Source organism: Equus quagga, chromosome 11, assembly GCF_021613505.1.
Source record: "Equus quagga isolate Etosha38 chromosome 11, UCLA_HA_Equagga_1.0, whole genome shotgun sequence".
Classification (NCBI taxonomy): domain Eukaryota; kingdom Metazoa; phylum Chordata; class Mammalia; order Perissodactyla; family Equidae; genus Equus; species Equus quagga.
Genome location: NC_060277.1, coordinates 85,979,868 through 86,006,381, shown reverse-complemented (window position 1 = coordinate 86,006,381; position 26,514 = coordinate 85,979,868). Strand labels below are relative to the sequence as shown.

The window sequence follows — 26,514 nt, the reverse complement described above, 5'->3', positions numbered from 1 at the left end:
CTCGTTCATGCAGGGTTTTACTTACAAAAAATTGTTATAGTGTTATATAAATTATCCAGACATTTAGGGCAATCGCTAATACAATGCAGGCTAGCGTCTTTTATTACAGCAAGAAGTCAGTTTTACGGATCCAGAAAAGAGTTATGCGTTGTATAATTCTATGGCTTGTTCGTGGGCTAAAGAACATTGTGAGCTCATTCCTGAGGGAGCTGACTTCCTAAAGACAGCTTTCCTCCAGAATGGTGAAGACAGGAGTTTAACTGTGGTTACCACTTTAATCTGATTTACTGTTTATGTGAGTCATTAATATGAGAAGCTAGTCTGGTTTCTACGAAAATCAATTTTCTACAGCCTCTGGTCCTTTCTTTTTTCTCCCATTTTCATTATTTTTAATTACTAGAGGAATACATGATTGTAAAATAGCCAACAGAACAAATGTATACAGAGTAAAAAGCGAAATTCTCTTTTTAATTCATACTGCCAAGCCAAATCCGTTCCCGTCCCCTTTCCAGAAATAACCACCAATACCTGGTGAATATCCTGCAGATAACTTTTTTCTACAAACGTACAGGAAAATACACAGACACAGATCATATAAAAAAATAAGTGCACATAACAACATTGGGGTTATTTTAAATTTGTAAATAGAATCACCCTATATATTTTGGTCTGCAACTAGCTTTTTTCACTTAATACGTCATGGAGCTCTTTCTATGCCAGTACGTATAGATACACCTAATTCTTCTGAACTATTGCATAGTTTTCCATTCTATAATTACCGTAGCTTATTTCCTTTTTGTCCTATTGCTACAGTTTAGATTGTCCCCATTTCTTCACTATTACAAACATGTGTCAGATGTATACAAACATAAACACAAATATGTGTGTGGGGTATGTGAATGAAATATACACATGTATGCATTTCTGTAGGATGAACTCCCCTAAAAGGATTAACTGAGCTAAAGTCTACGTGAAATTTAAACTTTGATACTATCAAAGTTTACCTTTGTCACCTAGCCCTCAGAAAATGCTATGCTAGTTACACCAAGTGGTGGTGTGTGTGATGGTGCCCTCTTCGCCACGCCTTCACCACCACTGGATGTTATCCATCAGCTCATTTGAATCATGCTGTGATTCACTTGCTTTTCCCTGGTTGGGAGTGGGGTGGACATAACCTTATCTTTAGGCATTTTGCATAATGAACCTTCAGTCTAAGCCAAGTACATAAGTAAGAACTGTGCCAAACCCTCACGACAAAACAAAATGAGGTAGTTTAAGCCCAGAACTGCATATACAATGAAAAGGAGCCCCAGGTTGGCTTCTTTAATGAGGCAGTGCTAATTTTGTTAAAGATTAATTTTAATTAATTTTGTTAAAAGATAGCAAGATAAAAACATGGAAAGGGCTGTTTTTAGCTTGGCATATACCGTGTAGGAATCAAGCTGGTGGAGCCAGGCTGCACAAGCTGCGAGTGCATGCACAGATATGTACTGTGGGACCTGGACAAGTTACACGGCCTCCATGTGTCTCAACATTCTCATCTGCAAAATGGGAACCTTAATGTTACCCTCCTCATAGAACTGTTGTAATGAGGCAGTACACATCTAATCTTTGGCACAATGCCTAGAAAATAAATGTTGGGCTCTAGAAATGTTAGCCAAAATAATAGTAATGACAATAGTTATTATTATCATAAGTTAAAGAAAGACAATCACATACCCACAGGGAGGAACAGTCTCTGAGTAGTGACTAAGCGGCACTCGAGCGGGTCAGATGGATACAGGCCTGGGAGAGATGTGGATGGGAAGCCCACTGACCCTTTGTAGAGCTGGATCCAGCTAACCAGAGAGAAATGATGAATTATTTCCTAATGACAGACTAACTGGCTATCAGAACAGGAAGAGGTCTTAGAAGCTATGGAGTACCAAAATCTCATTGTATTGATGAGAAACAAGAGACCCAGAAAGAAGTGACCTTACCTAAGGTCACACAGCTGCCCAAGCAACAGAGTCGAACCCAGGACCTGCACCTCCAATTGCAAATCCACGTTGCCTCCATATTCATATTTTCTACATTATTCTCCACCATTTAGTTCAATCAAGAAAAATACGGTGAGGAACGGGTCTGCAGAAAGATCTCTTTATTTATTGTTTCTGACTTTGGATGACAACTCAGAAAAAATAACCAAATTAAAAACTCCTGCACATTAGTAAAAAAAACTCCTGCTCAAAGAAAAATATAGGAAAAAGAAAAGACCAGGTAATTTACAGAAAAGGAAGTACGAACGGCCAACACACGTGAAAAGATGCTCAACTTGGATAGTAATAGGGGGAATACCACTTAAAATAGCATTCATTCATTTATTCAGCCAACAAGAATTTTTGAGAGACTACTGTGGGCCAAAGGTGGTTCATTTTTCATCTACCAGATTGGCAAGAATTTAACAGCATGATAATACCAAGTGTTGGCGAGGATGTAAGGAAACTGGTTCTCATATATCGTGTGAGGGGTGAGGGAATTAATACACACATTTGGAAAGCCATTTGAATAGCTCTTGGGAGACTAATGCCCCCTCCCCAAAGATGTCCATGTCCTAATCCCCAGAGCCTGTGAATATGTTATGTTCCATGGCAAGGAGGAATTAATTTTGCAGATAGAATAGGATTGCTAATCAACTGATCTTAATATAGGAAGATTAGCCTGGATTATCCAGGTGGAGTCAATGTAATCTCAAGGGTCCTTAAAAGCTGAAGAGGGAGGCAGAAGAATCAGTTAGGGAAGAAAAAAATAACGACAGAAGCAAGGTCAGAGTGATATGAGGACTCAACTTGCCATTGCTGGTTTTGGAGATGGAGGAAGGGGGTTGCAAGCCAAGGATTTTGGGCAGCCTCTAGAAGCTGGAAGAGGCAAGGATACAGACTTTCTTCTAGAACCCTAAGAAAGGATGGCAGTCCTAGCAACGCGTTGATTTTTACGCCTGTGAGACCCACGTCAGACTTAAAGCTTACAGAACTCTGAGATGGTAAGTTTGAGATAGCAAGTTCTGGTAATTTGTTACAGCAGCAATAGGAAAGCTCTATTAAAATTTAAAACATGGTGCTTTTTGACTCATCAATTCCTCTTCTTGTTATTACTTCAGAGAGTCACTAGCATGTATGTACAAGGAGCCACAGACAAGGGTGTCTCCTGGAGCCTTGCTGGTAGCGATGAACAATTGCAGGCGCTGGAGCATGTTATCTGTAAAATGGGACAGGAAGCAGAAGTTAAAGAGAATGTGGCAGATCTGTAAGTACTGACGTGCCAAGTTCTCTAAGACAAAGGGTGAGAAAAAGTAAGTTGCACTCTTATAGAACACACATATATATTTTTAACAGTCCATGTATGTGACCTGAAGGACGTATGCCAAACAAAACAGTTTAACCACTGGGGAGACAATTGAGTTTGAGAAGCTTATTTCTCATTTAATTTTAAAATAAAATTTAATTGAAAAATAACGAGAGGTCATCTGAAGGCTTGCTCCTCCCAAGTCGTGCACACCCCTCCTTTGGTTTGGGCCACTTTATAGAGAAAGGACTTAGTAATAAAATTCAAAGACCCTTTGCCTGGGAAGTAAATGCTCCAGCAAATGACAGCAAAGAATAATTCTTGAAAATCTGAATTGCCATTGGGAGTAGAAGTCACGGGACTCCAAATTTTCTTAGCTCTGGTAAGGAGGGGCCTGATTCTTTGGTCATTCTAAGTCATGGAATAGTCTTGGGCTCCTGGACAGCAAGGCTGGAGTCAGAAGTGCACAGTCTGACTCTCTACCAGCTTCCTTAACTAACCAGTCTGTTGTATTTTTGAGGCCAAGGTTGAAAGTTCAATCTCCCAAACAGGTATTACCTAACTACTCTGTTGATAACACACTGGGCTGGCCCATATGAGGAATGGAAATATTCTGAAACTCAGTTCAAACATCACCTCCTCTCTGAAGCCTTTCTTGACATTCCCCAGCCCCCTTCCCAGGTAGAACTTACTACTCCTTTTTTTTCAGCTTAATTAATCTTATATGTATTTGTATTGAATACTTGATTCTATTTATTGTTTTACATATATAGATATATATATATCTCTCTCTCTATATATATATCCGTATCTATCTATACATAGTTACAGATATATAATCTGTTCAACTAGACTGCAAGTCTCTTGAATTCAGGAATGGTGTCTTATTCTTTGTGGTATTTAGTGTCTGGCACATATTGGGTCCGTATTTAATGCTTACTGGATTAATGTGAACAAACACACATTTTTCATTCAAGAGATTTAAAACCTAAAGGAAGATGTGGATATGTTTTAAATTAATACAATCTATCACGCTTTTTAACTTAATATAATCTTGCCAATTAAGACAAAATAGATTGTATTAAGGTAAGATGTTACCTTCTTGTGGTTCCTTCCTGGGGGTTAGTGCCTGGGAGGGACGTTAAGATGGCTTTGGGATGCTGGTCATATTCTTTTTCTTGGATCTAGGTGCTAGTTATATCGGTGTGCTTACTTTGTGAAAATTCATCAGTTTTCTTTTTGTATGTTCTACTTAAATAAAAAGTTAAATATTTTTCAACTCGTCGAATGGGCTCATTTTGACCAGTCTATCTAAAATATCACCGTACCTTGCCTTATTTTCCTTATGTTTTTCTTTATGACACTTGTCACTCCATGACACATAAATTTGTGTCTCTGTAAACTCCCTAAGAACAAGGACTTCTGCTGTCTTATTCACCACTTTGCCCCCTGGGCCTCGAGGAGGGCCTGGCACTAGTCGGTTTTGCTCTCAATGACTATTTGTTGGATTTTAAATGAACGAATGTGCTCACAAGGAATGGAGTGATTGGCTTTCTTTCAGTAACATCACAAGGGGTGCCTGATTTTAGCTGCGTCATTATGGGACTATTCTTATCTAATGGAAGAGAGAGAAGGAGGTAGATTGTGAGCTCACAGGAGTCATCAGCAGACTGCAAAAGTATTAGTGCCATGACCTTACGTTTTCCCTCAAAATGCGGCAGGCCAGAAAAGATACCCAAGGCATTTGCAAAATCTAGCTATCTTCTAGAGAAGTTCTTGCTAAGCTGGAAGTTTGCCGAGAGAAGGTTTCAAATGGAGATTTATTTTAACAAATTAGAAAGACTCTCTATTCTTCTCTGTGATCTAATTATCACACCAGAGATAGCCAAGATGGGAAGTGGAACAGGAATAGTCCCAAGACAAATGGTGTCGCAGACAGCAGTTTTCTCTGATTCTCCTCTCATCTTACAGTCCTTTAACTTTCTCTTTTTTTGAAATATATTTCACACACCATACAATTCAGCCTTCTAAAGGGTAGTATCCAATGGTTTTTAGTATATTCACAAAGTTGTGCAACCATCACCACAGTCGATTTTAGAACATTTCTTCACCCTAAAAGAAACCTTGTACATATTTGCAGTCACTTTCCATTTCCCTCCACCCCCACGCCAGCTCTAGCAACCTGCCTAATCTACTTTCTGTCTCTATAGATTTGCCTATTCTGCACATTTCCTATAAGTGGAATCATACAATATGTGGTCTTTTGTGACTGGCTTCTTTCATTTAGCAATGTTTTCAAGGTTCATTCATGTCATTGCATGTTTCAGCGCTTTTTATTGTTGAATAATATTCCATTGTATGGATATATCACATTTTTTAATCCATCTATCAATTGATGGACATCTGAATTATTTCCACTTTTTGACTATTATAAATAATGCTATGATGAACATTCAAGTATAAGTTTTTGTGAGACTATATGTTTTCATTTCTCTTGGATATATACTTAGGAATGGAATTGCTGGATCATATGGTAACTCTATGTTTAACCCTTTGAGGAACTATTTGCCAAATTGCTTTCCAAAGTGCCCACACTGATTTATATTCCCACCAAAAATGTATGAGGGTTTCCATTTTTCCACAAACTTTTATTTTAAAATATATTTTGTATTCCCTGTTTTGCATGGAATTATCATTATAAAATCAAACAGATGCATTTATACCTTAGAATTTGTGACAATGCATTTACTTATGTCCCTTATCAGTATTCATACTATTGCTGCTGATGCTATTGCTACTGATGTTAGTGCTGTGGAGTGGATTCCAACTCCTAGTGACCCTGTGCACAGCCTAGCGGAACCCTGCCTGGTCTTTCGGCACCATCCTCTTACCTTCCAGCACTATATCAGACAATGCTCCATTGCTATTCACAGGATTTTCATGGCCAATTTTTTCAGAAGTGGGTGGCCAGGTCCTTCTTCCTAGTTTGGCTTAGTCTGGATGCTCCCCTGAAACATGGCCATCCTGGGTGACCCTGTGGTATTTGAAATACCAGCGGCATAGCTTTCAGCATCAGTAACTCACAGCCACCAGAATATGACAACTGATAGATGGGTAGTGTGGTTCCCTGAGCAGGAAAGGAACCTGGGCCATGGCGGCTAGAGCGCTGAATCTTAACCACTAGACCACCAGGGCTGGTTCACTGGTGATGACAGCTAGCACTTGTTGAGGACTAACAATGTGCCAGATGCTGTCAAGTATTTTACATGTATTAATATACATTTAATCCTTCCAGCAACCTTCTGAGATGAGTAGCCCAGCTGAGAAATAATGGTAGATTGTACTGGAAGAGCAGTAGTAGAAATGGTAATAAGTGAAAAGATTGCATCATTTATTCCTTTATTTATTGAGCATTCACTCTCTGCTAGGCACCACATGATGTAGTGGATCTACTGCTATGAGCGAAAGAGATTACATCTCTATCCTCAAGGAACTTACAACCCACTGATTTGAGAGAGATTTAAGAGATCAAATCAAGACACCTTATTGATTAACTTAATACAGAAAGTGACGCAGGTAAAGGTTTCAAGCCATGGCAACTGTAGAACAATTGTGCATGTCCTGAGATAAGGAACCTGGAGGTTTGGGGAGATGGAAGAGGTAGGTGTAAGACAGAAAAAGGTGATTTCAATTTTGAACATGTTGATGCACAGGGATCTGTAAGGCATGGAAAAAACAGGTGGATATATGAATCTGGAGTTCAGAAGAGAGATCTGAACTAAAGATATTATACATTTAGGAGTCACATAGATCATAATCGAAATTGTGGACACAATTACCTTGGGGAAGAGTGAAAAAGCAATGTGAGAAGAACTTCTAGGACTGGACCTTGAGGAACTTTGACATTTAAAGGTAAGATAAAGAGAGAGGAGATGGCAACGAAGCAGCCGAGTCAGTAAGAAGAATATCAAGAGTTTGTAAAGTTCCGAAGCCAAAAGAGAAGTGCATTTCAAGGAAAGGAGCTGTCAACAGTTCTGAATGCCACTCACAGGTCAAGGAGGGTGAAGGGGCTTTGCATTGAGAGTCTTGGTAATCATTGGTAACCTTCCAGAAAGCTCTATGGTGCCATGGTATGGGGGAGTACACCAGTCTGGTAGAAAATGATTGAATGGAGGCAGAAAGGTTATGACTCTTTTCAGAAGCTTGGTAGAGAAGAATCCAGAGTAGGGCAGTAGCAAGCAGGGAAAGGACGTGTTTGACATGTTTTGTTTTGTCTTTGATAGAAAAAGCTAAAGCATATTTAAGTGCTGTTGGTATGACTTCAGTAAAACACAAGAGTAATGACTTATGCTCTAAGGTTAGCATACTTTAATAATTTTGCCAGCACCCTTTGTGCATAGATTTGAGCAAATGTTGAAAGTTTTGCTAAGCAAGGAGTAACAGAAAAGTATGAACTACATCCTGGACCTGTCACTTACAGATCAAGTTATTTAATTGCTTTAAACTTTGGTTTCCTCATCTTACTTTTCAGGATTGTTGCAAAGATGAGAAGTAACATATCAAAAGACATCATCATCGCACTTGGCTCTTGGCCCCAAATAAATAACACTCATTATTTCATTCCACACAGCTGTACAATTTGTATTAGTCAAATCCTTCTTTCTTATGTTTTCACTGCTGGCAAGGATGTTGTATCCATTAATTTAGGCTTCAAATAGCTACGTAGGTTTCCTGTCCCTAAGCCTAATTCTCAAATGATACTGCATTCTTCCATCATCATAGGTATTTATTCTTTCAACACAGGTTTACCATCTCTATCACATTACTCAGCTATATTTTTAATCACCTACTGTTGTCATCATTGTCATTACCATTCCACAAAAAGGAGTTCCTTAGCATCAACCTGCCCTTCATAGTTGGGCTTGCACTGCTTCACTTAATCTATTTCTACATCTCACTCCACTGTGCTCTTCCACAATCCAAATTTTCTCATCCTCTCATCACTTTTTGGACTTGACTCATGGCATTTTTTCCCTGGTGTGAACTTGATTCCTATCAGAATGCTTCTAATTGCCTTTGTCAATCTTGGGATATGCCATTCCCAATTGAACCCAGCCCTTAGAACCCTCTTACCTCAGGAAATATTCCCACCTGGTTACCCCAGCCCTGTCAGGTAACACTTGGACTAGCATGAAAATAGAAGGAAATCAGAAGGCTAATTGATAAAATGAACAATTTATCCTGTTATAGAACTTCCCAGAATGTACTACTTATTTCACAATTCCAACTGTCTTCCTGACACCTCCAAAGAGGATTGAACCATCACATTGATTAAAGAGGTTTGCGTACTAACTTGTCATTAGCAGGTTCCATTTCTTGAATATCCTGTCCCTCTCAGGATGCTATTTATTCTTCCAGTCCCCTACACTCAAAATCATAGTATTTTCTTTATTCCTGCCTCCCTTACCCCCTCCTACTCCCTCTACTCTCATCCATTTAGTCATCCATCCACACTTATTCCAACTCTTTAATGCTTTTGAATTTATCTCTTTCTTTCCCATTCCCCTGAAATTTTAACCTTTATCCCTGCCCCTCTGTTTCCTTTGCCATAGCACTTAGTGATTCTTATTCTTAGAACTGCACTTTGACCATATCCCTACCCAGCTAAAAATCTCTATGATTCCACATTACTTGCAAAATAGTATCCAGACCCCCACCTCCTCCCCACCCTTTCACCTTTTTCAATTTCTCCCTAGTTCCTTTAAGAAGATCTTATTCTGAACAGTGTGTTCTACCCACTTTTCCCCGAAGTCCCCCTGGGGATGTTCTTTCTTTTTCTGGCTTGCTCATATAGTTTCACCCACCTATAATCATTTTCCTCTGCTTCTCCTCAAGACTCTCAAGTTGAACATTCTCCAGAGAATCAGCACCCTAGCTGTTAATGATCTCTACTCCTATGAGCTGAGAGCACTCAGTAGCTTAATCTTGAACTGGACATTAGTCATGTAATGTCTTGCATTTGGCTGTCTTTAGTTTCTTGGAATTTTATATGAGAGAAGCCTCTTAAAGGTGACATTATCTGTAGCTATATTGCTAGAGGAAAAGTATCCATTATAAGGAAAAGGGGGTTTCTGTTTCGTTCTGAGTGGTTCAGCCTCCACCAGGAATGTCACATGTTCCTGTGGGATTAGCCAAATGGAACACATTCAGAGGGAGAGTGCCAGAAAAAAAAGAGGAACCTGAGAATGGGAATATTCAGGGTTAGTAGATTGGATAGTTGTCTCCAAACACTTATAGAAAGGTACTTACGTTCAGTCCAGTTGGCCCAGAGAGTAAAGGAAACGTTCACAGAGTGATATGAAAATATTAGCAACAGTCCAGCACGACCAAGAACCAGTCAGAAGGAATATTGGCATAGAGCCCTAGAGGACCTCCTTGCTGTACCAGGTATCAAGCCTTTGGTTTCTGGGTCATAGGAAGGTTAAGGAGGATCACTGGGAAGGTGCCGGGATATGGGGGCAGTAGAGCACTCTGGAGCAGGTGACCTGGGCAGTGGTTTTCTATTACTGGTACAGAAGTGCTTCAACAACTGTCACAGCCTTACTGGGACCGATCAGTTGAAGATCAGGCTTGGCCATTTAATAGTCTGGCTTTCTGTAAATTGGCATAGAAGGAATCTACCAGTAGGAGAATTGGTTATTCTGAGTACTGGCTTTCTGAGAACTGGCCAGCTTTCAGAAATAACGCCAACGTGAGGAAGTTATAGCGAGACAGATTTCCAGTAAAATATAACCTTAATATGATTATGAGCTATCGCTTGAGGTGGTGGGAGTCCTGTCTTTAGAGATGTGGCAACTTCTGATAGGCTATTATTTTCTGACAGAAAATAATATTGGCATGGAAGACCTCGATGGTTCTTCCAATCTTGAAAGTCTGTAATTTTACTACAGTCTAATTTCTTCATTTTATAGCTGAGGAAACTAAAACTCAAGGAGGAAACATGAGTGGTATCTGCTCTATTATTGCCATTTTACTTCTGCATCGTGGATTTGTTTTTTCTATGTGTATTTACTGTTGTCCCCAGGGGTAGTCTGCTTCTTCTACCCACTTCAATGACTAGAAGCATACAGTGCACACAACAGGGTTCAATAAACACATGATGTGTGGATGGATATATTGCTCATCCTCTATCCACACCTCAAACTCAGGATCTCAGAGAGAAAAGGTAATTCATTCTCACTCTTTCTCCTGCTTCAGACCATTGGAACTCACCACTGCTTCTTCCGTCCTTGACCAAATGCTAACAGAGGTGCTAATGAGGCCCTCTGGCCATCAGAAAGAAAGAGAAAGAAAATCAAATAGTCTAATTAATCCACAAATTATAGTCACTGAAAAAAGTGGTCATATTTCCTATAGAAAGCCAGATGGGGACTAATGGGCACTGAAGCATTGGTCTTGGCTCCTTTGGGTGTGTAGCTTGGAGGTTACCTGTTGTTTTTTCAGGGATTATGAGGCACCACTTGGCTTCCATTTGGGTGGAGCTCACCAGAACTCTGTGCCAAGTCTGAGCTGTCTGTTTGCTTATTAAATGGGAAAAGGAGGGCAGAGAGTAACCTCTTTGTATAAGGTGAGCCTAATATTAATAGCAAACATTTATTGAGTACTCATTATGTGCCAGGAACTATACTAAGCGTTTTCCTTGGATGATATCATTGAATCCTGTGCAATTATTTCCCCACTTTATACACAGGGAAACTGAGGCTTGAGTAGGATAGGTAACTTACTCAAGGTCACACAATAAGTGGCTAAGTATGTAATCCGAGGCAGTTTAGCTACTACTAAATTCACCAGTCACATTCTGTAGCCTATGGTTAACTCTTCCTACCTACACCGTGTGGTCTACGGTGGCTGCATCTTCAATCAATGAACTCTGGGAATGCAGCACAGCTCCTTCCTTGAGCACCTCAGGGGTGCTAACCCTACACAAAATGGGATTTTAATGGATTGATTTGAGAATGATTGAGGGGTGGGGAGGTGGTGGGCCAGAGCAGAAAGGGAGGGAGTGTGCTCAGTGACCTGTATTCTGCTGGTTTAGAGCAGAGCCTCTCCCAGGTTTCCCAACAGGACACAGAGGATTTTCACTATAGCTGGGAGTGTGGGCCTTTATCCAGTGAGAATCAGGACAGCCGTGTTTAATAGCTACCAGTATGCTGAGTGGAAAGCAAATTTTAAAGTGTGAAATTGCAAGGTGTGCTAGGTTGGAAACCAAAGGAATGAGGCAAGAAGCTAGGAATAATTAGGCATAAAGAGAGAGACCTTGCTGCTCCTGGATTAACAAATTCAAGTTTGGCTTTTCCAGAAAGCCCAGTGTGCAGTGTGTGTGTGAGTGTGTGCATGTTGCATAGAGTACTGTGCAAGTCACTGCAAGTCCATGAGAATTCACAAGAGGCATTTCCTGGCAGGCAGGCCTACTCAGACCTTGAACCATTAAGAATGCCTTTGAAAGCATCTCTTCTGCTCTGCATCTAGTCTGGAATTAGTCGTGCCTGCCCACCAGTAGGCCAGGGGTCCAGAGGACAATGAAAACAACAGCAGGTGCACCTACTTTGAGCACCTACTTTAGTCATACGCTATCTCAGCCCAGTGTTTAACAAACTCTAAGGTGTGTGTGAATCACCTGGGGGTCTAGTTAAAATTCAGATTCTGTTTCAGCAGGTCTGGAGTGGGACCTGAGACTCTAGTTCTAACAGGTTCCCAGGTGGTGCCAATACTGCTGGTCTGTGAACCACACTCTAGACCCTTTATATAATTCTCTCTTTTCATCCTAATATAATCTGTATGAATTGCTCCATCTGACAAATGAAAGCACTGAGGGTGAGATACTGGATGATTTGCTCAGTCACAGAGCTAATGAACTCAGTCTGATGACTCTGAAATCCATGCTTCTTCTATAGTCCACATTCACATTTAAGCTTCCCCAAGACTCAATATGGCAGCCCACAAATATGGCCCCTGGCAGTGGGGCACAGTAGAGGTCCAAACATCCTTGCCCTCGAGGAACTGGTTTACTCAGCCCACTGTCTTCCAAGGTTCCTGGGGCTAGTGCATTCTGGGACTGGAGTTTTAACCCCCCCCCCCACCCCCAACCCTCTTGTCCAGGGCAGCTAGACCAATTCCTGACCCAGGGCAGAGCCCACCTTCTATTGTTCCAATCAAAGGCTCAAGGAAAAATCCCTTTACTTCTGCTGGACTAGCCGCTCAAGAATATGCACTCACCTTGCCCCTTGGATTGGACTACATAGATTAGAGCACCACCTGGAATGTTCTCGAGTACCAAGCCCTCCTTTGGGATTAATGGTTTGCCCTTACCAGTCCTATTCTCAAGGGGCCATCCTTTTCTCCCCCTCTTGTCAGTCTTCCTGGCCTTTACCCCATGCTTCTCTCGATTCCCTTTCCTGGGCTGGCTATGACCTCTTAACATGCCTAATGGCAAGGTGGGGCAGTTACTGAAATGGCCTCTGGTTTCCTGGGCTGACATTCTGGTTGGAGTGGCAGACGCAAATAGCCAGCCAATTGTCTCTCCTCCTTTGCCCTTCCATATCTCTTTCCTTAGCTTTAAATACTCGAAGGCTGAAGGATCCACTGCAAACACCATTTTTTCCATAAAGCCTTTTCGGATCACCTCAACTTACATTGACCTCTCCTTCCTCTATACCCCTCCCTACCTAACCACATCTTTGTGGCATATGTCTCATAGCATTTAACAATTTCAACCTTGCACCATGGTCAACCTTGGCCACGGCTGCCCTTGTATCTTTCACTCCTTGGAAGGAGCTCTTATGTCTGGTCCATCGTTGTATCTCCCGCAAAGTGCATTGCACATCGTACGTGCTTAATAAATGTCTATTAACTGAATGACATTATTTCAAGTCAGACTAATAAACAGCACAATACAGGAGTGAAGAGCTAAGAGGCAGAAGAACAACTGAATATAAAGGAGGCTGGGAAGGGACGGGGAGACTCCCTGGAGGCCTCGTGGAGGAAATGAGGTTGATGTGTCTCTCAAAGGGTGAGTAGTGTTTCCATAGTGGGATTAATAATAATTATGATAATAACTGGAAGTTATTGGATGCTTACCATGTGCCAGATACTGGCTAAACCATGTGCTCATTTCATCCTCACACAGCTCTATAAAGTAACCTGGGCCTATATGGTTCCCATTTTACAGATGAGAAAGCACACAGAGAGATTTTCTCCAGAACATACAGATAGTGAGTAATGAAGTCAGGATTGGAATCCATCATTCGGACTCCACAACATGTGTTTGATAACCTAATGCCATAGCAAGAGATGGGAGTGCTTCAGGCAGAGGCGATGGCATGGCAGGAGCAAAAGCAGAAAGAGATGGGCAAGCGTCAATCAATCCCACACGACTGGGGCAGAACAGGCCCGTGGTGGGGCCACTGTGGTGTCAGACAAGGCTGGGAAGGTGGTCTGGGGACAGACTGGGGTCATGTTTTCCCTCCATGAGAATGAAGAGTGTGAGCCATGGAGAAGAAATACCGAGTCAAACTTGCACTGAGAAGCGTTATTTATGTGCTGTCTCTGGCCTGGCCCTGGGGGCCGCTGTTGCGAGGGGAATGAGGATCCCAGCCAGGGCCCCTGGAAGGCTCTGTGGGCCGTGGAGCTCGCTGCAAAGTCACACTTTGGAGAATAAAGCCGCTGGTGATGCCCAGAGTGGCCCAAATAAAAGTCAAATACCACATTCAGTCCTCCAGGGGTGTTTTTGCTATTAAATTAAGTCTGGAAAATAAATAATTGTCTTTGGATTTGATTTGAGAGATTTTTGGTAGTTGAACACTCAGTTAGGAAAAAAAAAAGCTAACTATTTCTTGAAAGATTCTTTGACTGGCTCCCCTGCCAGAGGACAGCAGATCACAATGAAGGCTTGCTGTCTGCAAAGAGCTGCTTTTTCCCTCCCTCCTTGACACAATTATCCCAGAAAAATAGAGGGGGGAGGGGAGCCTCCGTCATATGTTCCAATTTTTATTGCTACATTCCTTGGATGGCTCCATATGTTTACCTTTAGCTGACTTTAGACTTGGTGTTCTCTGTGGCTGCTGGCGTCAGCCACAGAATTCTTTCATGTCTATTACTTTATTAAGGAATGTAAAAGCCACATACAGACCGACCAGGGGACACAACAGTAGAGACACAAATAACCCTGAATGCGCTTGCAAAGAGCCTAAGGTTTCACACCTAATGCTCCCAGATGGGCTGTAAGGCTTTCAAAGACCAAAAGGGGGCACTCTTGGCACTCGCTCCCAAGCCCAATCAATAACACCATTCTGATGAATAAATAGTGCAGAGAGGGTGCAGGGCTTCAAGATCTGTCCCGGTGGCAGCAGAACGGGGTGAAAGAAACCACTCTCATCACCAGGGATTAGTTCTTTTTTTAATCTTTGACTTTCATTGACTAGAAATGGAATCTCCAAATCATAGGGAGGTTGTTAAGATTAAATAAGATAAATGGCCAAGAAAGATTTCTTTGCACAGGACCTTGGCACAGCTCTTATAAATGCTCAGAAAAAGCAGCTATTATTTAAGCATATACTCTGAGATTTTTCTACCTCTTAATAGAGGCACTGAGCCTAGTTCTAGACTGGCTCATGGTACAAGAGCATGACTGTGGAATGAGTCTTGATATTGGGTAGCATTAGACAGGAGGGGAGGGATAATCATTATTTACTCAACTCCTACTGTGTGCCGGGCACTTTGCATGCATTATCTTATCACAGTTTTATAGATGAGAAAATTGAGGCTTGGGGACACTAACTATATTGCCCTAGTATGCGGCAGAGGCAGGATTTGAACTCAGCTCTGTCTGATTGATTCTAAGTCTGAGCTTTTTCCATTAAAAAGGAAACACAACTCAGGACCATCTTTTCATCATATTATTTTCTCATGTAGTCTCAGACTTCCACAAACACTTACAAAAGCTTGAATCCAGCACTGAGAACTTCCTATAGCACTGAGAATCACCTATAGATAAAGTTTCAATCTTGCTCAAGGACACAAGCTAAAATGCCTAAATTTTTCAGCAAAGCATCTTTGTGGAGAGATGGAGAAGGGAAGAACTGAGGACCTAGGTAATGGAGACAATCCCTATGCCTCTAGCATCTAAAGATATTTGTTGATGCCTGGAGGATCCATATCTGTTCTCCTTTCAGTGAGTTGCTCCAGGTTCCTACACCAACCCTCAAGACCCAAAACTTCACACAACAGTCTGGAGGGGGTTTTTTTTTATGTGTGTGTGTGTGAGGAAGATTAGCCCTGAGCTAACACCTGTGCTGGTCCTCCTCTACTTTGTATGTGGGATGCCACCACAGCATGGCTGATGGGTGGAGTAGGTCCACACCCCGCATCCGAACCTAGGAACCCAGGCTGCCACAGAGGAGCGGGCAGAACTTTAAGCACTCAGCCATGGGGCCAGCCCCTTGTCTTGAGTTTGTTTCACCAGCATTCTTTCAATTTCCTTCTCAGGTGTTCACCCAATTTGCAGATTTCTACTTTCGTAGGAGTTTACAGTCTGCGTTCTGAGCTCTGATTCAGAAAGGCAATCCCCATGCATCAAGCCAGGATGTGAGGATGGTCTGAGCTAGAAAGATTGTGTAGAGTAGGGGGCTGTTTTTACCTCCCTCATGGAGGCTAATGGTCACCCACCTGTTCCTTCCTGGTAGGTGCTTAATGATTAAGAGTCAAAATGCTTTGATGTAATGTGGGAAGGAAAGAAGGGATTCTTTGCTGAGATGACAAAACATGTTTACCTTGTGATTCTCCTTGAGAACCTGGAGTGGATGATTGGCTTGGAACTGAAGGATGTTTTGATTATCAAGAGGATAGCCCCTTAGCCAAGCTAAGAGAGCCCTTAGCCCCACTTAGGATGTAGATGTTCTCTAACTGATTATAGGGGGTTCTGTCTTGAAAGATTTACTGGTGACTGTCTCTCAGCCCACCAGGTTCTTCAAGGAGATCTTCAGAGTCAACATCTCTTTTCATCTTTCTGCGTCGTTGGGAAACTTTTTATAAAACTAGATATTCTTTCCAATGAGAACTGGCTATCTGTATCTAATGTTTACACTGGGCCAGTATTTCCCAGGGTGGTAGTAAAGGCTCTGAGAAGTTCTGTAGTTAAGAAACCTATGTCACTTTACTTAATTCAGAGATTCTCATATATATCTGACCACAAAACCCTTTTAGCATCACATCTATTAATATCCCATGGAAACAGTTTAGGTATAAACATAAAAACTCTTGAAAGTGCTTAGAAGGGATAACCTCAACTTATTGATGGATTTGGATAGCCTATTTAAAGCAGAACTATTGGTCACATATTTGGGATAAAATCTGAAGCTGCCTTAGTGGTCTGTCTGGATTATTTTTAGATCTTTGTAAGTGTGTGTGCATGTGTTTATATATACTACATATAAATATGCATTTAACTGTGACATTAGAAGATGAGGGAAAAAAAAGAAGGAAGGGATATTCTCTTTTATAAAAATACAATTGGTATCCTGTGGGACCAGGGGAAAGTCTGTAAATTTTAAGGCATTATCGCCACCTCCTATTGCTGGCAGCCTCTGTTCACAGCTTTCTCTAATGGTGGAAACACCTGGACTCCTGTTCTCACTGAATGCCTGTTTTCAATGAATGCCCTGACAATCAGAGATGACACCATTTCTCATCAACCTCCCAGAACCCAGAGCCCAACCCATCCCCTCCCTGCAAATCCAGCACCCAAAACACTTCTTTCCAAGTCATTGATCCCCATCAGCTGTACTCATGTGGATCCTTTTGGATGATGAATTGAATAATTCAGAAAATAGTGTTGTTTTTTTCAATGTTGTGACTTCATTTTCATTTGCAGAACATGTTTGAAACCTTCTAAAGAAAATTCTTAGAAACCCACTCTGTTAAAAAACCATACAATTACATATATTTTTAAATTGTTGCAAAGTTATGAGAGTTGTTTTTAAATTATTTTAAATCAAATCTAAGGTTGTTTTCTGAAATAGAACTTTACCGTTTTTTTTTTTAATTGTCACATATAGGGTGATTTTAAAGTAAATAAGAGCACAAGGTTCATATTATTTTAAATGTATATTGTATTTGTCTTCTCAACGCTGTGGTTTTTAGGTCTGTGAATAGCATCATAGTATGGAGCCAACCTATTAAGCAGCCTGTTTGGGTAAGGAAACCCTTAGACCAGCACAATGTTGTATTACTCACTGTGTCCTTCCAATATGGTTAGAATTCCACAACCTAAATGATCATTTGTTGAACAAATTCATGCTTTTATTAGTCAAAATACAGAGAAAACAGAGCCTCCCTGTTTCACGATATTTGCTAATGCATGGTTAATTATCACATATAGCTTACTATAATTCATTTTACAGGGGAGACCTCCTGCAGGTAACATACTAGCAGTTTATGAACCAAAATAACCTCACTATAGATTAGAGCTGTTCCAGGGCTGGTCAGACAGTTGCTGCTTCTAGACCTTCTCACTTCACATTGCTAATTCGAACAAGGCTTTATTTTTATATTTGTCAGCAGCAAGACTGTAGGATGGTTGTTAAACTTCTCCCAGGCCTAATTAGAGCGGCAATGCTCGCATTCATAATGAAGCTCGTGTCTTGCTCCGGAGTTAGCGAGCCGGGCTGTTACAGTAGCTTCCTGGCAGGCCGTCGCTGGCAGTTTTAAGGTAGCTAGTGGCTGCAATATTAAGTGACTGTTGAAATTCATTGACTCCACCATGGCTAATGTGTCTAGATGACAACAAGTTTACACGGTTCTTTTATAGTTACAGCAAATGGGTCCATTTAAATATTTATTAGGTGATTATGGTGATGTGAAATGGAAAAAAAAAATGCAAAGTGCAATCTAGCAAGTATGACTGTTTTTAACTGTTTATGTGGGGCCATGATCACGCTATCCCTCAAAATCGCTGCATCTTTCCCTTATAAATATTTATACTAGATCAGCAGTGATGAATGCTAATTTATTTGCATTTTGTTTCTTTATTGACTTCTCCCTGGGCAGAGGTTAGCTGTGAAAAGTCATGCGGGCTTACTGGGTTGGAGGATATTTCAATCGGCCAACCCAGTGGCATTTTGATTAGCCGGGGGAAAGTTCACTTTGCTGAAACTGAAGAGGCCTTTTTGCTCTTGGAGATGCAGCCTGAGAGAGTAGTCAGGGAGCTGGTGTTCTGCCCTCTCCAGGAGTTGATGTGCGTGCTGGCAAGCAGTTTCACCTCCAAAAGACTGCTTTTCTGTATAGCAACTTGTCAAATCTTGGATTGAATGGGGTGAGGCTGGCTGATCTGGGTGTTTCTCAGACTCTTAACTCAATTTTTTTTTTCTTATTCTGTGAGCCACTTAAAAGACTATATTTTTGCAAAAGTAGAAAGGCATCTATCTCAAATTGAATGTGGCGTCTGAGACAGAGAGAAGAGAGGTTAAAATGAACCTAGCTCTGTTCCATAAAGGTTACATGTATGTGATATTGAAGAACTCAAGGAGTCTGTGGAGGGAACTGCCAAAGAATTTCAGCCAGATAAAGGGCAGAGGGAAGTTTTCACTTTGCAATTGAATATTTTGACTGTGTAGGTAGCGAGAGCATAAAATAGTGATTCCCAATTCACCGTCCCTACTACTGTTTATTATTTTGCTCCTTATGTCTTGAAATGAACAGCATCTGTATAGTCTTGATATGTGTGAATGTAGCATTTTCAGGAAGTTTCTCGAAGCAGCATTGGAAATAGTTCATTACTACATTTAGGATGCTCTGGAGGTCTGAAGAATGTCCAAATAAAAGTTTGCATAGAAGACATAAGGCCGCTGAATCAGAAGGCTCTGAAGCTACCATAGTTGCTTTAGTTGGACAAAAAAAAAATCTTAATCTCTGACTCTAGCTGTGTATCTCTTTTTACAAAATGTACTAATCTCTCCTTAGAGCTGGACCTGTTTCAGTGGACTCCAGTTTTGGGCCTGTTCCCTGGGCATTAATTACCAAAGAGCTTAGAACTACCTCATTACGTGATCAATAGTATGTTCTGCTAGGACAAGGATGTAGCAAGAGTTCACTGCCACGGTGGTTCTACAAAGTCAGATGATTTAGAGAGATGTCAAATCAGGTGAGAAACTCACTATTGAGAAATGCTACAGTGAATCTTGTCATATGACAACTCCTCTGATGATACAAATTATTATCTTCAAATCTATAAATGTGTATTGTAACTTTAAGAATCCAATTATGTGACCCTTCAGATTAAAAAGCATAACCATGGATCCCTTTTGATGCAGGAGATTCGAGGCTTTCCTTACATCCATGGTCAGAGCTATTTGCAAAGTACTTGCAACAGGTAGTTTGTCATTTCTTTTTGGTTTGAATCTTTTGAGCTGCGGGGAAAGTGTGCAGAATCTGCTCACTTTGTGCAAACAAAAACTCACATCTCAGTCCGGTTTTGTTGTTCTCAATTAATATAAAGATATCTTTTAATACTCTCAACTCAACGAGGGAAATACATACTCTCCCCATTTGATAACTGAGGAAACATGAAATTAGAGCAACTTCAGGGTTTCCTGGAGATCTCAGGGTGGGCTGCCACCCTGCCCCACTACACATCGGGGTCATTGAGAGGATGAGCCCTGGGGATGGACGGTGCTCATACGCACGGCCCTGTCAGCTGCCCGCTTTCAGGGTGAATCTCTTGCAGCTGTGAAGGCTCCACTATAATGAGTTTTCTAATGCATTTCATAAAAGAATCAATCTACCAATATTTACTTATAAGTTTTCAATTTTATAAAGTAATTTTGTAAAGCAAGGCCCCTCTCTAATGGGTTTTCCTAAAATTAGAACGTAATATACCATAGATGGAGGATGTCATTGGGAAAGGGCATGAAGATGCTGGTTCAGAATTGTTTCCCTTAAAATCACTATGTTGGTGCAAGGGCCAGGCACAGAACAGAGAAGTAAATTCTATTTCCAAGTGAGAGACCATTAGAAAAGAGTTATTTGGGCTCACCTTTCTAGATATCAGCCCAGGAAAGCAAAACTCTCCATGACATCTGCTGACGGAAGTAAATAAAAAAAATATCAGCTCATTTTTGTCAGTGTCATTAAGTCTGTGTATCCTTGAGTTGGCTGGTTAATTTCTTTCAGGTGAAAAAATAACAAAACAGTCTTTCTCCAAGTACGTGGGCTCATAGATCTTTACATGGTGAAAGGTAATTGCTGAGTGTCCTAGCTTGCATGTGTGCTGTGACCCCCCAAAGCAACTAACGCTGCCTTTAAATTAAAATCAACTTCACCATGGATGACTTCAAACAAAAGCAGTAAAACCCTCATTGTATTTCCCTTCCTCATGAGTTTTCCTATGTTCTTTTCTACTGAAAAAATGACAGCCTTAAAAATGAAATTGCTGGGCTGGCCTGGTGACAAAGTGGTTAAAGATCTGCAGGCTCTGCTTCAGAGGCCCAGGTTCACGGGTTCAGATCCCAGACCCAGACCTACTCCACTCATCAGCCATGCTGTGGAGGCATCCCACATACAAAAAATAGAGGGAGACTGGCACAGACATAAGCTCAGGGCTAATCTTCCTCGAGGAAGGAAGGAAGGAGGAAGAAAGAAACAGAGAGAGAGAAAGAAATGAAGGAAGGAAGGAATGAAGGAAGAAAGAGCAAAGTATATTTGTTCTTAGCCCGAATGCCATTTGGGGTGTGTATACCTGTGTGTGTGTGTGTCTGTGTATGTGTGTATGTATACACATCTGCATGCCCTCCTTTGTGCTCACAGATTTCGGCTCTAGGTTCCACTGCATTGCTATGTGTCCCAAAGTCATGTACCTGGGTCTGTATAGACCCATCAATGTTCTTTTCCCCTTGACTCCCAAGCCTTGTCAGTGTGGATCATGGATGAATCCGCAGTCCTGGCTGAACTGTATAATAAAAGAATTGTAGGGGCCAGCCTGGTGGTGCAGCGGTTAAGTGCGCATGTTCTGCTTTGGCGGCCCGGGATTCGCCGGCCCGGATCCCAGGTGCGGACATGGTACCACTTGGCACGCCATGCTGTGGTAGGCATCCCACATGTAAAGTAGAGGAAGATGGGCATGGATGGTAGCTCAGGCCCAGTCTTCCTCAGCAAAAAGAGGAGGATTGGCAGCAGTTAGCTCAGGGCTAATCTTCCTGGGAAAAAAAAAAAAAAAAGAATTGCAGGTAGGAAATCAATTAATTAACAAATGATGATTTGGCTCTCCAGATCTATAAGCTGAGAGGATATTAGGTTCTATTTCAAGTTATTTTATACCCTACTATAAAATACTAGAGTATAAAATTTTATACCCACTATAAAATACCCTAGTGTAAGGAAATATCAATTCCTCCTACCGCCATCTCAATCAGCTATTATACAGGGATGTCTTGCTTAGATACTGGTGTTACTGCTTCATCTTCTGATGTGCTGTCCAGATGGACTCAGGGTAAATTGTGAGTTGAAAAGTGAGTAGGGGTGTTCCACTTCCTGAAGAGTGAATCTTCCTGGTATCATGCATTAGGGGAAGAGGTGGTGCCTCAGGCCAGAGAGCAGAACTTTGTGGAGGAAGGCCAGGGATTATCATCATCCCCAGTTCACATAAGAAAGAATTTCTCAAACATGATGAACGACCTGCTCAATCTCATATAGCCAGCTCTGCTATAAAAATCACAGAGTCTAGGACTACTCATTCTAGTTCTTTTTATGAGGGCTCTAAGATGCTAAGCTAGCTTTAAAGTGCAGTGACAATTACCTAAAAAGTATTTGTGCAGCACTATGCAGGTTATAAACTATATGTGTGTTTATACATGTACACATACACATATGTGTGTGTCTCTGACCCTCACGAATACCCAGTGAAAAGCAAGTACTGTTTTCTGCCTCAGTCTAATAGATCAGGGTATGAGATTCAGAGTTCAAATGAATAGCCCAAAACCACACAGTGGTGGAATTTGGATTAGAACCCAGTTCTCTAGATTCTTTCTACAACATTACAAAGCTTACTATTAGCCTTCTTATTTCTCAATACCAGGTATTGAGAAGCTAGAAGAAGATTCTCAGATACATAGATTATTTTTAGGAGAAAACGCCTGAGAAGGAGATTAACTTGTTTCAGTCAGCAAGACTTAAAAACAATTGTTCCCTGTAACCCAGAGATGCTTTTTGTTCTTAAGGCTGGGAAGTGATTCTCACTGATTACAAGAATTTTTGACCTTCAGAATCTATTTTCTGTTTCTCTTTCCTCTAAGGCTGTTGATTAAGGGTTCCATTTGCTCTATATTCAAGCTTCAGTGACTGCTAGAAATGAAGGAGAACGCTTGAGGATCAACTTGTTAGATTCCAGTTTATTAGACAATGAACATAATAGGAAGTAGGAAAACAATTCAGGAAGAAAGCAACTAGATAGAAAAATATGCTGAAATTTTAAATGGAAATAGATGTCAAACTTATATGAATGAGGAGAAAAGGGGACACTCCACAAAGAGATTCTTGTGGTGGCACATGCTAGGAGATACTCTGATTATAAAGCACCATCCTAGCTGTAAGAACAATAAAAGAGATTTGCATCCTATTACCACTCTCAGAGGAAATGGTCTGTTGGCTGCCTTCAGAGGCACCTACATATGACAGCCAGTCAGGAGACCACAGTGGAGGGCATATGGCAATATGCCAGATAAGATCCCTGAACCCTGATTCACTGTCCCCTTCTATGGTTCCTATGATAATGAATGGTGGGATGGGTCCCTAGAGACCTTCAGGTTCTGGATGGAAAATTGTAGGGTGATTTTCAGGACACAGGTGATGTTTTCATCTCTTCTTCCAGCTGAAGGTCATATCTTTCTAAAAGAAAGAAGGATAGGGGGTGTGATGGCTAAAGCTGGTGTTGAAGAAAAGACCTTAGGTTCCTGGACTGTGGCCTACGATACGAGAACAAAGGGTCCTGGTTAGGATCTGGGTACACTTCACAGAGACTGGGAAGAACATATTTGGCAGACAATTCTGAGCTGAGCACCAGAATTAAAATTGGACTTTTGTCAGAGAGAGGAAAAAAAAGTCCAAACAAACTACAAAACCAGATTATATGGAAGATGCTATATCTGACATGGTAAGAAGCAACAGAGCAAGGATAGAGATTTCTAGTATTTCCTAGGCAATGACAAATGGCATTTATATGCCAAACCTACAGAATAGAGGGGACAAGCAGTTGAACTTGAGATGCTAAGATAGATGAAAGACATATGCAATATCCTAGATATTTCTCTACTCACATGTGAAGCCTGAGGATAGAATAAATAAAAACTAATCTTTGGAGAAAAGGCAAAAGAAAAACATAAACCTCATCCAAATAAACCTATTTAAATGTCAGATCCCCATGACCAGAATTCTTGCCCTGGCTAAGTCACCAAAGATAAGAATTCTGTTCCTCTGAAAGGGTAGTCACTGTTGATAAATCCAGACACCTTACCTGGGGTCCACCACAACCATACCCAGAAAGGAAACCAGACCATTTATTCAGAAAACGTTAACTATGTGGTAGGTGGTGGAAATGCAAAGATGAATGTGACACAATCTCTGCCCTCCAGGAGGTTACAATTTGGTAGGGAGATGAAATACATAAAATCCAGCACTCTGGATGTATTTGTAGGTATCACGGAGGTGGGTTTCCCCAACAGAAGATATGGCCCTCCTTCTGAATGCAGACCATGGAGTTTTGTGGCTGGATGTATTCCCTTAGGGAACTTGACTCTCTGAGACACAAACCCTTGAAAACATAGGTGGCTATATGCTTAAGCAGGATCAATTTTGGCACTGCCGAAAAGGTTTCTCAGGAGGCAAATGTTTCTCTGGAGATTCCCTTCTGTTACTACAGCCTTGATGAGTCCTCTAGAAACTTCTGATCTACCCATTTCCACCTTTTCTTGATTGACACTGGCTTATAGCTAGTCCTACTTGTTGTAAATATTTTTTTTTTTTTGAGGAAGATTAGCCCCAAGCTAACATCCATGCCCATCTTCCTCTACCGTGTATGTGGGACACCTGCCACAGTACGGCTTGACAAACGATGCATATGTCCATGCTCTGGAATGGAAACAGTGAACCCCAAAGTGGATCGCATGAACTTAACTGCTATGCCATCTGGCTGGCCCTTCTTTTTGCTTTTTCTTTAATTTCAGTTGGAGGAACAGAGTGGCATGATGCCTATGAAGGACAGGAAAACGAGAGGAATTTAGGTCTGTACATAATGGAATCATACACCTATGCAAAAACTTATAGATCTGAGAGGGGAAGGAAAGTGAAAAGCATTTCAACCGTGATAAAGGAAAAGAATGCAATGTTCTATTTTGGTGGCATTATACTGTAGGCTACGTAGCCAGATAGTGTTTGAGGGTGATATTTTTCTAATACAGATTATTTTAAAAATTATTTTCTAACACAGCTCTGTGTTAATACAGAGGTGATCTCAGTATGATGAGGGACTTTATCTCTCTGGAAATTTACCAGAAGTCTGATTCCATTAAAACTAGAATATCTCACAATCATTTACCTCATTGACAATTTCATCTTTTAGAAAATAGAGGAAAAAAAAAATAGAAGAATTGCCTTTATACTTAATATTGACCTTCAAAGTGATACTGAATTAACAGGAATTTTGAGAAAACCATCTCAGAGAGGTTAAAGATATAATGAGGATTTCTGGATTTGTACCCAAGGCTTCAAGAAATTCAGAGAAATAGAGAGAAACAAGCCTATATTGAGAACACTTCTAAAGTGAATGGGGGTTTCTAAGTTTGAGGAATGCCAATTGTTGACATTCCGGTTGTTCAGTTGAAAATAATCCCAATGAGGGGCCGGCCTGGTGGCGCAGCGGTTAAGTTCGCACGTTCCGCTTCTCGGCGTCCCAGGGTTTGCTGGTTCGGATCCCGGGTGCGGACATGGCACCACTTGGCAGCCATGCTGTGGTAGGTGTCCCACGTATAAAGTAGAGGAAGATGGGCATGGATGTTAGCTCAGAGCCAGGCTTCCTCAGCAAAAAGAGGAGGACTGGCAGTAGTTAGCTTGGGGCTAATCTTCCTCAAAAAAAAAAAGAAAAAAGAAAAGAATCCCAATGAGAACAAAAGAGGGTGGGCGCTCCATGAAACCTGCGTGGGTATACTGGGGGGGGGGGGGTTGCGGTGCTCTCTGCTTTTGGAGATCAAAAAAATGGATTTGATTCAGAAGATACAACATTAGTGCCACTCCTTTTCTGGCTGCTGGGAAAGATGAAAATGACAGGCTTCTTGGGTAAGATCCTCATGTCAGCAAAGCCTGTCATTGTACCCCACATAGTAAGCATTCAATGAACAGTTGTCAGACTGAATTGCATTGCTCAATGACAGAGAGAAGGAAGGACACTTGACTTGTACTGGGTTTTCAGATTTTCTAGCAAGAATTATCTCCACATCCAAAAGAATAGAATAAACAATATAAAGAAGGAAATTCAAATAAAGATTAAGAGAGAACAGTTAGGCAGCTATGAGTACAAGCTCAAGTTTGTAGACATTGAAAAGTTTTACATGAGAAGTTTTTATGCTGAAAATATATACATATATCCTCTTAGCAATCTTATTTTTTATCTCTGAAATAATAGGAGTGGGAAAGTTCTCAGAGGACTAGTGATCAAAAGATACACAAATTTATTAAAATTTAATTCTTTAAACTTAAATTTTTATTAAAATCTTTGGCAAAATTCTAGAAAAGATGATTAAATTGTAGGTTAAAAATTTTCTGAAAAAGTAAAGTGATCATCAAGAACTCACAATTGTTCGTTAAGAGTAAATCATGGCATAGTAACTTCATTCACTTTTGAGCTAAAATTTACTGCATTGATAAATTAAGAGCCCATCCCAAAATATAGTACTGATTAATTTCAACCAGACATTCAACAAAGTCTCCCAAGTGGATTCACAACTGGTTGAATAATTGCACTCAAAGACTGTGACAGCCTGGAAGAAAGTTTGTAGTGTGAGAACCCAGGGCTGTACCCTTGGCTAAGACCTGCTCTATTGGTTGCCAAATTTGTTTTTATCAGCAGAACCTTTGACTTTGAGCCCCTGTCTT

At 41.0% G+C, this 26,514-nt stretch overlaps 1 protein-coding gene across 1 annotated transcript in view; it reads left to right on the top strand.

Moving 5' to 3' along the window:
- The window catches only part of ANKFN1 (ankyrin repeat and fibronectin type III domain containing 1), a 319,561-nt gene that overhangs the window by 948 nt on the left and 292,099 nt on the right, over positions 1-26,514 (top strand). The gene's annotated exons all lie outside the window — the stretch shown is intronic.